The 14,358-nt window shown below is 49.8% G+C and overlaps 1 pseudogene; it reads right to left on the reverse strand.

Annotated features, from left to right (window-relative positions):
- The window catches only part of LOC131893876 (nucleobindin-1-like), a 17,533-nt pseudogene extending 4,838 nt beyond the window's left edge, over window positions 1–12,695 (reverse strand).
- Between the last annotated feature and the right edge of the window lie 1,663 nt (window positions 12,696–14,358).

Genomic DNA, 14,358 nt, shown 5'->3' on the forward strand with positions numbered 1-14,358 from the left:
GAAGAGCAGCCAGTGCTCTTAACCTCTGAGCCATCTCTCCAGCCCCAAGAGCCGCATCTTACTGCAGCCCCATGGGGGCCTTTAAAGGAAAAACCCACAAAAGCCATAAGATTACGATTCCCATACAATTTTGTTTCACAAGATCATGGTCTGATCACAGAGTGGGTACAGTCACGTCCATAGGTACGTTCTTCCTGAAACCTCAAGGGGAGTATCAGGGCGGGAGTGGAGTTTACACAAAGGTCACAGTGGTCCTTCCTGGAACACTTGCAACTATCCCAGTTACAGTTGAGCACATCTCTTAACAGAAATCTTTTTACGTTGTTACATTGTTACAGGTTGAATAATGGCTGAGTCAGGTGGCCCTTGGAACTAGTTTTCTTTTTAGTTCCTTATTTCCTGGGGCTTGGGGGTGTAAGCCTGAAGGGTTAGGGTCTTTCATTCTAATCCTTCCTTGCGCAGTGTGCACGGCAGTCCTGGAAGCCCAGGAAGCCCAGTGTCTGTGTGCGCCTGAGTTCCACTCAGCTGGAAAATTCTTCCTACGTGGCAGCAAGGATAGACCCGTCATTTCGGAATTCCTTGCTTTGGTTCTTTCGGAACCTGGGGCCTCGTGCAGGCTAGCCAAGCCCTCCACCACACACTGTATCCCCACGCCTCACTTTCCACATGTGTCTACGTGCTCTCTCTGGAACTCTTCTAACTCAGCAGCCACTGGTCATGTGACTAAAGTTACAATGACACCGAGTTCCCGGGCACAGGCAGTGTTTACTCAGGGCACCTGGAGCCAGAATCAGAGCCAGGAAGCACAAGGGAAGACATTGACAGGGAACTAGGGGCTGGGAGGTGCGGTGACCTAGGAGCTGTCTGGTGGGTACAGAGGTCTAGTTCATTTATTTTTTTGAGACGGGGTTTCTCTGTGCAGTCCTGGCTGTCCTGGAACTCCATATACCAGGCTGGCCTCCAACTCAGATATCCTCCTGCGTCTGCCTCCCAAGTGCTGGGATTAAAGGCTTATGCCACCGCATCTGGTTTTTTTCTTTGTTTGTTTTTTCAAGACAGGGTTTCTCTGTGTAGCCCTGACTGTCTTGGACTAGAACTCACTCTGTAGACCAGGCTGGCCTTGGACTCAGATCTGCCTGCCTCCTCCTCCAGAGTGCTGGGATTAAAGGTTAAAGGTGTGTGCCACCACAGCCCGGATTTTTTTTTTTTAAGAGTAGGTCTCATACAGTTTAGATTGGCCTCCAACTTGCCGTGTGCGTGAGGGTGACCATGAACTCCCGAGCCTCTCATGAATCTGCAGAGTGCTCAGGAGGCAGGTGTGTGCTTCACGGTAGGTGGCTCAAAGTTACAGTTTTACAAGATAGAAAAATATCTAGGGGTTATGTGCACAGCTGCAGGCAAAGGTCAGTGCTAGAGTGCTTGCTCTGCATTATGAGGTTCCATTTCTGGCAACAAACCAGGCCAAATCCACTACTTGCTACAGAAATTCACACTTAAAAATTGTTACTGTGAGCCGGGCGGTGGTGGCGCACGTCTTTAGTTCCAGGCAGATCTCTGTGAGTTTGAGGCCAGCCTGGTCTACAGAGCAAGATCCAGGACAGCCACCAAAACTACACAGAGAAACCCTGTCTCCAAAAACCAAAAACCAAAACAACAATTGTTACTCTGGGCACCGGAGCCTCAGACATTTCCCCAGCTCTCTGGGTCACTCTCGTTCTCAGCACAGCATACCTTTGTCTTCCTTAATAAATCTCTTTATAAATTAAACGGGTGTTCTAATTATGCGTGTGTGTCTGCATGTGGGTACACACATGAGTGCAGGTGCCTTCAGGGCCAGAGGCCTCGTGTGCGACACACCAGGGGCTGGTGTGCGACGAGTGCTTGTGAGCTGCTGGATGTGGGTGCTTTGTGTGCACTTGTGGGTGTGAATGCAAGCATGCGCAGCACAGCTATGGAGGGCAAAAAGGGAAAAAACAACAACAACAAAACCCCACATGTGCTGAGCGGTGGCACACGCCTTTAATCCCAGCTCTCGGGAGGCAGAGGCAGGCGGATCTCTGTGAGTTCGAGGCCAGCCTGGACTACAGAGTGAGTTCCAGGACAGGCTCCAAAGCTACACAGAGAAACTCTGTCTTGAAAAACAACAACAAAACACCCCACATGTCTGTGGTCGTTTTCTTGCAGAGAGGGCCTCTTATCAGTCTGGAACTGCAGGTTGGGCAGGCTGGCCGGCATGTGAGCTTGAGGGACCTGCCAATCTCTGCCTTGTACTTCACCATCACTGGGTGAAGTAGAGACACTACCTCACCTGGCCTATTGGGTTCTGGGGACCTGAACTCAGCTCCTTACACTTGCAAGGCAAGTGATTTAACAATTGAATCATCCCCTAGTTCCTAAATTAAAAAAAAAAAATGTAAGCTGGGTATAGTGGTGCACACCTTTAATCTCAGCCCTCGGGAGGCAGAGGCAGGCGGATCTCTGTGAGTCTGAGACCAGCCTGGTCTACAGAGGGAGTTCCAGGACAGCCAGACCCTGTCTTTTTTTTTTTCCTTTTTCTTTTCCTTTGGTGACAGGGTCTCTCTGTGTAGCCCTGGCTGTCCTGAAATTCTCTCTGTAGACCAGGCTGGCCTCAAACTCAAAGACCTGCCTGCCTCTGCCTCCCTAGTGCTGGGATTAAAGGCACACACCACCACCGCCCAGCAAGACCCTGTCTTAAGAAAACAAAACCAACACCCTACATTTTGTTTAAATTGTGTGCATGTGTGTGTCTGGTGTGGGTGCAGGTGTGGAAGTCAGAGTTGGTTCCCTCTTCCCATCATGTATGTTCTGCAAACCAAACTCAGGTTGCCAGCCCTGAGGGAGGACTCTTGGGAGGCCCAGGCTTCTGGGTTACTGTGGCAGCCAACAAACTTCGTTTTCTCAAGTCTAAGAACTTCAATTCCCAACAGTCCTGTGGCAGATTTTTAAAAAAATAAAAATAAAAAACAACACCCCCCCAAATTAACGTATATGGGTGTTTTGCCTGCAGATATGTATGTGTATTATGTATATGCACAGTGCCCTCAGAGGCCAGGAGGGCACTGGATCCCCTGGAACTGGAAGTAGAGGGCTGTGAGTGCCACACCAGTGCTAGGGTCCTCTGCAAGAGCAGCCAGTGCTCTTAACTGCTGATCCATCTCTCCAGGCCCCCTATCTCCCATGCCACCTTCATATAGGCACTTTTTTTTTTTTGTCTCTGTGGCTCTTGGGAGTTGTAGTTCTTCTGTATTCCTCAAGCCTGGTCTGCTCAGTTAGAGGACATGGCCATTCCTTAGAACACAGAGGGAAAGAATATTGAAGAAGACTTGGCCCTTCCATGGAAGATCCCAGGCTTAGCAACAGGAAGAGGCAGGGCCTTTGGCCAGTCAGGATATGAAGGAGGCCTGGTAGGCTCACAAAGCCCCACTGGGAAGGGTAGACTTCCCATGGCATTCAGGCCCCAGGATCGTCAGGACTTCTCAGGTTCTGGAACACCCTCCCCATCTTACCATTCGGTATGAAGAAGGTCTTGGGGTTGAATCTATTAGGGCCCAATCCATCCAGCTCCTCCCACACCTCCTTCAGTTGGGCTTGGCTGCCCTGTGGAGAAGAACAGCAGGAGCTTGTGAACAGTATCAGGTCAGATAGCCTGTGTGCTCACACAAGAACTACAGTTCCCAGCAACCCTTGGAGCAGTTTCACATAGGTAGATGGACTTTTTGCCTCTTGGGAGTTGTAGTTCTGCATCTGCATTTTTTTTTTTTTTTTTTGGTTTTTGGTTTTGTTTTCCTGTTTAGGACTCGAACATGGTAAAGCATATGTGGGGGATCCTTACAGGGACATTGACTTTGGGGTGTTCCCGGTGTCTGCGCTGTTGCTCTTGTAGCTTCCTCTCAGCCTCCTTCCACTGCTCCTCTCCCGGAGACTCCAGGTAACGTCTTCGCTCATGTTCCTTAAGCATCGTAGCGTTTGAACTCTTCATGATGTGCAGCATCATACTGGGCAAGGTCTCAGGTGGCCTGTGGAGAGGCAAGAGGGTCATGTTCCTCCTGTCTTTCAGACACCTGGCATAACTTCACTTTCTTGGTCTCCATGGTTGGTCCTACCCACAGCAAACCCTGGACTGCTCTCCCAAAGTGATGATGTTTATGCAGTAGCGGCTTGGATGTGAATCTTCAAAGTCCTCCTCAGCTCGGCACTTCAGTAACGAGCAGGGGACGGCCCGTGAGGTGGGCTTAATAAAAACAGCAGCATAGCTTGGGTAGCCAAGAACATGTCAGGTAGCACCAATCCTGCAATCTCAGTGCTTGGGAGGCTGAGACAGGAGGATGGCAAATTCTAAGCCAGTCTGGGCTACATATCAAGACACTGGCTCAAAACAATTTTTTTTTTCTTTTGGTTTTTCGAGACAGGGTTTCCTTGTGTAGACCTGGCTGTCCTGGAACTAGCTTTGTAGACCAGGCTGATCTCGAACCCATAGCAATCCGCCTGCCTCTGCCTCCTAAGTGCTGGGATTAAAGGCGTGTGTCACCACTGCCCAGCTAAAACAAATGTTATAAGACAATGGATTCACGCTTTCTCAAGCTACTAAGTTGGTAACTAGTTATCACTGCGGCAACAAGGCACTAAGTTGTTGGAGGACAGCTCCTCTACCCAGGTGCCCATGCACCAAGGACAGCCGTCAACGCCAGACAAGCTTTGCTCGCTGCATCAGGAAGCCTTAGGCATCTGGGGTAAAGCCCGGGACTGCTGCTGAGCACCTTACAGTGCAGAGAGCGGACTCCAGCACAGCCCTAGACACCTGCTTTCCTGTGGAAAAGCGGGAGGGCGTTGAGAGCTGACCCAGCCCCAGCCCCAGCCTCACTGCTCTCCTCCAGAATACCAGGAGGCAGGACCCACATCTTGACTCAGTTCCCTCCTCCTTCCTGCTGAGCACCTCAGCCTACCATCTGGATCAGCAACTCTAGGTCCCGAGCCTCAAATGTGTGCTGGTTCTGCGGGTCCAGGTGTTCAAACGGCTTCAGGAGGTTCAGGTGGTCCACCTGCAAGTCTGGATAAGGGAAAATCGGACAAAACAACACCCATCACGGCTTTCTGTGAGAACCCCTGACTCAGGGCTGGAGTGCAAAGAGGAAAGTCATGGAGGGCCAAGGAGGCAAGGAGGATGGCCCACGGGCCTGGGACAGTGCCTGAGGATGACGGAGGAGGTGAGTCCTCCACTGACTCTGATGCTTAAAGTAACAGTAACCATGACAGCGATGCCAGATGCTGCTCTTAATAGATCCCTGATATAAGTCCGCCCCGTCACTACAGCCTAATAACATGAGCCCCCTGAGTAGCCCTGATTAGTCTGTGGCTGTAGTGGTGGTGGTGAGTGTGCACATGTCTCATCCAGGTTGTATGTCTCTCATCAAGACGCTACTAAGGGTTGGGAGCAAGCGCCTTACTGGCTGAGCCATCTTGTCAAGCCCTAAACCATTCATTCAAAGCATACAATTTGACGGTTCTTAGTACATCCACAGGTACGTGCAAACACCGCCACCGTGACATTTAGGATGCTGCTGTCATACCCCAAAGAGCACAGCCCAGCCCCTTAGCTAGCACCGTGTTTTCCCCTCTCCAGCTGCTGGCAGACACTCATCCCCATCCCTTCTCTGTGGATTCACCGACTGGGCCATTCCATGTGTTTGGTCGCCTTCTGTGTCTGGCTTCCTACAGCACCCAATTTCCAAGGGGTATTTCCCTTGTTCTGCACGCCAGCTTCCCATACCTTCTTAGGGCTGACTAATGTTCCATGGTGCAGACAGGTCACATTTGATTTATCCACCCCACAGCCGGTGGATATTTGAGCTATTGGTTCCTTTAGCACATGGGTGTACAGGTGCATGTCACAGAATTCATGTGATGGCCAGAGGTCAGCTTTGTGGCGTGGATTCTCTCCTCCCCAGCATGGTTCCAGGGATAGAACTCAGGTCATCTTGGGAGCAAGCGCCTTTACCCATCTCACAGGCCCTTATTATAGTTAAATAAGGATATTTAAAAAGAAAAAGCAGCAATGTGTGGTGGCTACACTAGCACTCGAGAGGTAGATGCAGAAGGGTCAGGAGTCCAAGGTCATCCTTGGCTACACAGTAAGTCTGAGGCTAGCCTGGCTGCATGAGACCCTGTCTCAGAAGGGCAAACTCACCACAAACCCTCCAGAAATAAACAAAAGGGGGAAAAAGCAGAGAGAATAATGTCAGTGAAAATGTGCCAGAGAGAAAAGAAAGAAATCCCAAGAGCCCACAGCGCCACCCGCCCGGCACAAAGCCACCCACGCTCACTGGGCTCCTGCTTTGCGTCCATCTTGGCCTTGAGCAGCATCCTCAGCCTCGATACCTCCTGTTGCTTGAGCTCGTCCAGCTTGGTGCGGACGTGGTGGCTGACGAAGTCCAGCTCTCGGCTCAGCTTTCCACTCTTCAAGGACAGGGAAGGGGGCACCCCAGTCAGGTGGCGCCAGGAGGGGGTGTGCTGGGTAGTCCCACTCTATACCCTATACACCCAAACCCCCAAAGCTCCACTGTGCTCCTGTCTTCCTTTTTTGCAGACTTCCCTGGTACCTGGAAGCCCACAGGACCAGGATGCAGCCCGAGCTTTGCAGAGAGGCCCAGCTCACCTCAGACCCAGCGGTACTGACTGGGAGTGCCCATGAGTATGTCAGTTCTCACCACAGGACCTTTGCCTGTGGCCACTGACTCGCCTGCCGCCTCTTTCCAATCAATTCTGTCTTTCAGTATTCACCTGAGGTGGCACATCCCCCTTAGGAAGTCATCAGACACCTCCGTCTCCCACCCACACAGAGAACTGACTGAGTCTGTTGCTTCCTCTGGGCCTGGCATGCCCGATATCATCTTGACTCTGTATTCCTCCATCAGAGCTGACCCTGGCCTCTCCTGCTCACAGCACTCCAGGGCTCCCCAGTGTCTCCGCTAGGTACAAGCCCCTGCGACACTGCCCGGCCACCAGTGCCAAGGAGTTGCCGGCAAACAGCTGAGGCACCAAGAGGGCTTCTTCTGCAACCCAGATCTGTCACCGGGAATGTTCAAGACCGTCAACTTAACCAGATCTAGAATTATCTAGAGGACAAACATTTGAGCACGTCTAAGAGGGAGTTTCTAGACAAGGTTAATGAAGGGGGGAAGACCCTCCCTAACTGTGGCGGTATCCCATGAGCTGGGCTCCAGAGCTGATAGAACGCAGAAGGGTAGGTGAACCCTTATGCATCCGTCTCTTTGTGGACACAGCACAGGAGCCGTCACGCTCCCGATGCCACCTCTGTCTATGGTGGCCTGTGCCTGGGAACCGTGGACAAGTCCTTCGTTAGGTTGTTTTATTCAAGGACTCAAGGGGACCAGGGCTACCTCTTGCAGATGGGAAACTGAGGCACAGTAAACTGAGGTTCCATAGCTGGGAAGTGGAGAGCTGAGAACGCATGTCTATGTTTAAACACATCCTTGGGGGTCCCCAGACTCCTTCCCAACTGTGACCCCGAGAAACTCCCCTGAGCACGCCCTCCCCACAGCCCATGTCCAGCGCACCTTGATGTCCTCAGCGTTGGCGGCTTGCAGCTTCTCCCGGAAGTGCCCGTCTGTCTCTAGCACATTGATGACCTCCTGGAGGTACCGGTGGTAGTACAGGCCTGTGTCCTGAGGGACAAGGGCAGACACATCAACACCTGCCTTACCCTCTAAGTTTCTTTCCCCTGGCCGGGACCAGCTTTACTGGCTGAGTACTCCAGAGCCATCCAGTCCAGTTCCAGCCCCTGACCTCCTGCCAGTGTCCACCTCCTGGAAGGGTCTATGGCACACAAGAAATGACCATCATATGGAGGAGCTGAAGAGATAGATGAGTAAGGGGTAAAACGCACTCTGCCTAAGCATGAGTTAGAGTTCCAAAACCCACTTAACAGAAGAGTCAGGCACGGACTGGAGATGGCTCAGGAGGTAAGAGCCCTGGCTGCTCTTGCAGAGAAGCCGAGTTCTGTTCCCGGCACCCTAATCCGGTGGCTCAACAACCGTCTGTAACCCTGGCTGCAGGGGATCTGACGCCCTCTTCTGGCCTCTGCAAGCACCTACATACACCACACACACACACACATAGACACACAAATATTTTTATTTATAAAAGTTTTAGAGCCGGGCAGTGGTGGCGCACGCCTTCAATCCCAGCACTCGGGAGGCAGAGGCAGGTGGATCTCTGTGAGTTCGAGGCCAGCCTGGTCTATAGAGTGAGATCCAGGACAGGCTGCAAAGCTACACAGAGAAACCCTGGCTCGAAAACCAAACCAAAACAAAACAAAAAAGTTTTAGAAAATAGTACAGATCATTCTCTTAAGGAAAGCCAAGTATGGCAGCTTGGGAGGAAGGAAGTCAGAAGCTGACCTCTGACCTTCACATACATCGGTTACACACATACAGATACACAAAAACCTGAACATACACATTTACATAAAAAATGAAAAGAAAATCATTGGGAGATGCCAGGCTTGTGTTCTCAGCACTAAGGGCCTGAGGCAGGAGGACTGCTTTAAGTTCAAGCCCAGCCTGAGCTACAGGATGAGATCTTGCCTTTAAAACAACCACAAAAATCCAAAATAAAACAATGAATATTATCAGGACTGGAAATAACAGAAAGGGGCTCAACTGTGCCTTTTTGTGTTTGCAAAAATCCCGCAGAGCAGCAGATGTTCACAGACCTCACCGTTGAGCCTGCTGCCAGTCCTGAGTTCTCACTCAAAAAAGCACAACTTCTGGGGCTGCAGAGACGGCTCAGCTCTGGCAGAGGACCCGCACTGGTCCCTCACAACTGCCTGTAACTCCAGTGCCAGGGGATCGGACGCCCTCTTTGGGCTTCCACGAGTACCCGCACTAACATGCACATACCACACACACATACAAAATAAAATAAAATAAAAGCAAGGTGTGGTGGTGCACATTGATGACAGCATTCTCAGCTGCACAGGAAGGGTCTCCTTCTATACTACCCCTAATTGAGGGGCTTTTTTATTAAAAAGGGGGGTGGCTATTCTCATGCAATATCTCCTGGGAATCTCTATGTTATTTCCCTGTGATAAGGACCTCCATGGTGGGTTCTTCTTTCAACATAATGTGGCCTACATAAGTAAGTCCTGAATAATTCTCTTCCCCTTCTTTCTTTTCAATCACTCCAGATCTTCACAGGAAGGAAATTAGTACACTATGAGAGAGCAATCCTACCTTTATTATGCTTTACTTTATTTTATTTTATTTTTGAGACAGGATCTCTTTACACAGCTGTCCTGAAGCTCATTATATAGACCAGGCTGGCCCTCAAACTCACAGGGATTCACCTGCCTCTACCTCCAAGAGCTGAGACTCAAGTCTTATGCCACTGTGCCCAGCTGCATACCTTTATTATTATTACTTTTTTTAAAGCTTGCTCCTCAGGGGCTGGAGAATTGGCTCCATAGCTAAGAGTATCTTTTCCTGTAAAGAATTGAGGTTTGATTCCCAGCCCCCACATGGAGGCTCACCAGTTCCTCAGGCACCAGGCATGCGTGTGGGGCCCATACATGTGTGCAGACAAAGCACTCAGAGGAATAGAATAAATCTAAAACAAAGCTTGATCCTCAGGAACCAAGGCGACTTGTGGGTCCTGAGCCCTCAGTCCCCAACAACTAAGGTAACTCCTGATCGTCAAGTCTGTTGATTCCTATTGGCTCAACTCCAGGATGTATTCTCCGTTACTGGGAAAAATCTGATCTCCAATTTTTTGTTTGTTTGTTTTGGTTTTTTGAGACAGGGTGTTACTGTGTCACTCTGGTTGTCCTGGAAATCACTTTGTGGACTGTTGGTTAAAGGACGCTGCTTGTGGTGGCGGCGGTGGCCCATGCCAGCAGAGGAGAGTGCTGATCGGAAGAATCACAAGCCATGGCTACCTTTTTAGAGCTTTATTGGGAGAGAGGGGGAGGGGGGGGAGAGAGAGAGAGAGAGAGAGAGAGAGGGGGGGGGGGACAGACGGAAGGAAAGAGAAGGGGACGCACAGAGGGCCTGAATTAAGGACATAATTAAGGACAGAATCCTTACATCCCAGACTTTCACTTATTATAAAAAAAGCAGGTAGATTGGAATAGGGGCGTCGTTCCTCTCAAAAACTTCTTCCAGCTGACTTTTGGACATCGGTTGGCTCTTGGGGGAATGGAGAAGGGGAGTCTTCCAAGGTAGACAGACGTTGTGGGATGCTGTCTGTCATCCGTTTGTTCTGGAGACATGTATCCCTCTTGGCTGTGGCTGGGAACTTTTTGTTTGACAAGATGCTGGTGACACAGAAAAAATCTTAGAGAGAGAAAAGAATCATTATTTTTTTATTTTTTTAAAGATTTATTTATTTATTATGTATACAGAAGAGGGCGCCAGATCTCATTACAGATGGCTGTGAGCCACCATGTGGTTACTGGGAATTGAACTCAGAACCTCTGGAAGAGCAGCCAGTGCTCTTAACCTCTGAGCCATCTCTCCAGCCCTCATTATTATTTTATGTTGACATTTATCAGAGGTAGATCCGGCCTGTCCAGATGGATTTTGAAACATGTTAAGCTTTATCAGAGACAGATTATTTTAAAGCACCTGTTTCCTTTATTAGTTTGGCATCCAGGAGACAGGTGATCAATTGTTAAAAGCATCTCACAGTAATAGATGTTTATATTAAAGTCTTTTTTATAGCGCCCAGACACTTTTGGGTCTGGGGGTGTAAATACCTTTAGCTGTTACAGTTTCTTACTTGATGATCTCTGGACTCTGGTTCTGTGGTGGTCCTGTAACCATTAGCTGAACAGTGAGTTAGAACAGGGAACTGGGAAGAGAAAAGCTTGTGGTGTGTGAGAATTTATTTTTTTGGAATTAGGGACAAGGCAAAGATCAGGGCCCTGTCTGTATGCTCATGAGAAACACAGGGAGTGGATCTGGAGTGAAGCAATGAGCTCTTATTTTAGGTGGAAATCTTTTTTCATTAAGTAACTCTGAAAGTGCAATTAAATCTGGTGAGGTGGTAAGGCTGTCCTCTGTACCTGACAATAAAGGAGAGGTGACATCCCAAAACTCCCAGGACTGAGTCAGTGGCTCTGGTGTCCAGAAGGAAAGAATCGGATCGCTTCCCTGCTGCGTTCTGGGTTCCCTGCCATGTCTGTAGCCAAGCCTAGGCCTGCTGGAGGTCTTAGCTTGATGTACCCGTGCATCTTGGTGCCTGGGGGCAGTCAGCTGACTGGTTGTCTTTCTAGGCGGCACTTTTAACAAGGCTGTTGATGGCCTGGCAGAGCATTCTCTAGCCCGTGGCCTTTTCCTCACTTAAAACAGGGACCCAACAGCTTTTGGGAGTCAGCGAGTGCCAGCACTTGGCAATTTTGTTTTCGGGCTTTTATCTCTTCCCTGGCACACCTTAAATGCCACAGATAACTCCTTTGCCTGTGGGGTCAGGAGCCTTGCTCTCCAGATGCTTAAGTTTTAGTCGGGGAGGTCTGGGGAACAAGAGACGGATTTTACTCCATGTCCTGAATTTTTTTTTTCCTAATGATTGATGGCTTAAGGACAGCTTTTGGAAGATCTGCCAGTAGGCAGACTATAAACCGATCCTTTTGGAAGACTTGTCTGAGGCTATAAGCTGATTTTTGGCTTAAGAGCCATCCTGGCTACTGTAAACTTATTTGTATGGATCTTAGCCGCTTCCAGACCTGTCTGTGTCTCTCAAGGCAGTTTGAGAATGAGTGGGTGGAGTTAAGGTGAGTTAGGGCGGAGAGTCAGTAGAAGCCGCCCAAGCCCGCCCATTTGAGCTTGCCCACTGGAAGTTGGACAGAAAAGGTTGCACGTGGCAGACGCAGAAGTGGGGAGGGAGAAGGGTTTAGAGCTTTAGCAGAAAGCTTGGAGATAAAGTAACTTTTTTATTTGCCCATTCGCTGACAGAAGTTCCCGTGACTCTGTTATGCGGCCAGATTTACCGGTACCCACCCTTTTGTTCTATGGCTTTTGCCCATTTGCTGGCAGAAGTTCCTGTAAAGCTGTTATTCGGCCAGAGTTATCGGTACCTGCCCCAATCCGCCAACGTAGGTGGTAAACATATCCGCCCCTTTGTCTCATGGCTATAACCAGAGAAAAATAAAAAATTAAAATAACAAACCGGGATCAGACTCCAATCTTGGGTGTCCCCAAAGAGTGGAGAGAGATCTAAGAATGAGCTCAAGTTTGCCATCCTCTTCATCAAGGGATCCTGAGGGCTGCAGCTGCACTGCAGTTGGTCCACCGTTGGACCCTAGACAGCACTGACCCCCTCGTCAGGAGTGAAAATGTGCCTGCCGTTGCCAGCACAGCCCGAGGACAACCCCCAGAGTGTCTGTCGAAAAGAATATAGCTCAGACTACAGCTGTGAGAATGGCAGACTCACTGTGGTAGCAGCTGTGGTAGCTGTGTGGGGGTCCAGTGGAGGCGGTGAGGGACATGCGCATGCGCGTGTGCACACGTGCATGTGCTCACAGTCTTGCGGTCTCGCTAGATGGGGGATGGGGGAGGAGGCGGCAAGCGGCAGCGGTCATAGTAGGTCCTCGGTGGTGTATCCGAGTCACGGCACCAGTGTTGGTTAAACGGTACCGCTTGTGGCTGGCCGCTGCCCATGGCGGCCATGCTGGTGGAGGAGAGTGCTGATTGGAAGAATCACAAGCCATGATTACCTTTTTAGAGCTTTATTGGGAGAGATGGGGAAGGGGGGAGAGAGAGAGAGAGAGAGAGAGAGAGAGAGAGAGAGAGAGAGAGGACAGATGGAAGGAAAGAGAGTGGAAAGAGAAGGGGACACACAGAAAGCCCGCCCACTTTTTAGGCTGGGACGCCGTCGCAGGCTGGTGATGTAATTAAGGACAGAATCCTTACATAGACTAGGCTGGCCTCGAACTCACAGAGCTCCGCCTACCTCTGCCTCCTGAGTGTGTGCACATGTCAGTGTCTGAGTGGAAACTGGAGAACACCGTGAAGCATTGATTCTCTCCTTCACCATCCAGGTCCCAGTGGTACCTTTACCCAACTGAGCCATCTCATTGGCCCCACCATGTTTTTGGCAAACAGCTTTGGAATTCAATCTATGAATCTTCATGGCAGAAATGGTTTGTGTCTATTATCATCTAGGGAGTGAGCCTATTAACCTTTGGATATTTTATATTGAGCTGCTCTCTTAATTTTGTCTCCTGTCCTACCTTCTGATGATTCTATGAGGTCTAACTCCATCCAACTGATTCCTTTGATCTTACTCCAAGGCCTGAAGGTCACTGTGAATGGAACCCTCTTCAACGGTAAGGAGTCAGATCAACTCCACACTTAAACCTAGACACATAAACACTAAAATCTAAACGGTCTTAGGGTCTCAGCTCTCTACGTGGGAATCAGGCAGGCTTAGGGGTCACTGAAGATTGACCCCTCCTTCATAATCAGCTTTATACCCTTAACATTTAAAATACCATATGAAAAGGAGCAGAGGGGAGAGAGCAGGGTGTTGTTTTGGCCCATTAAAGGAAGCTACTTCCTCCTGGTCAGAACAGAATCTGGATTCCTTCTAAACAACCTCAAACATTGTATATTCCTGTTGTCGCCTCCCTTAAGAGTCCATCCAAGGGCAGTGGTGGCACACACCTTCAATCCCAGCACTCTGGAGACGGAGGCAGGCAGAGTTTGAGTTTGAGGCCAGCCTGGTCTACAGAGGGAGTTCCAGGGCTACACAGAGAAACCTTGTCTCAGGGGCGGGGAGAAGAGTCCATCCAACTAGACCTGCCAGTCACATGACTAAGAGCCCGTTGCTCAAGAATGCTGATTCACCTCAAGACATGCTTGATAGGAGCCAAGACCATCTTCTTTCCAGGCCAGAAGCCCCTCCCTAGGTGCAGCTGTTGGCAGATCTTCACTGCTGAACCTGCCACTTCTCAGAATTCTCATTCAAAACAGTTCCTTCCCTCCCTTCTCTGGATATCAGCAAAAATCCTAAGCACGCTTGTCCCAACACTCAAGACTCTCCTGGATTTGCAGCTGCTTATTGATCTATGTTGCTCAACTTGCTCTCTTCCACCCTGTCTCAAAAAGCCTAGCTTTCTCTTCCCTCAACCCTCTTCTTGGAACCTGCCAAGACTTGCAACTTGACCGTCCTATTATTTTCCTCTGAAACGCTAACAAAATGGTATTCAAGCTTCAAATTCCATAGGGTTCAGTACTAACGCCTTACCGGAGGCCATGTCACACAAGGGCGTGGGACCACCTGTCTCAGAAGATTTTTCTCACCTAGCACACACATGAACAT

Source organism: Peromyscus eremicus, chromosome 1, assembly GCF_949786415.1.
Source record: "Peromyscus eremicus chromosome 1, PerEre_H2_v1, whole genome shotgun sequence".
NCBI lineage: Eukaryota > Metazoa > Chordata > Mammalia > Rodentia > Cricetidae > Peromyscus > Peromyscus eremicus.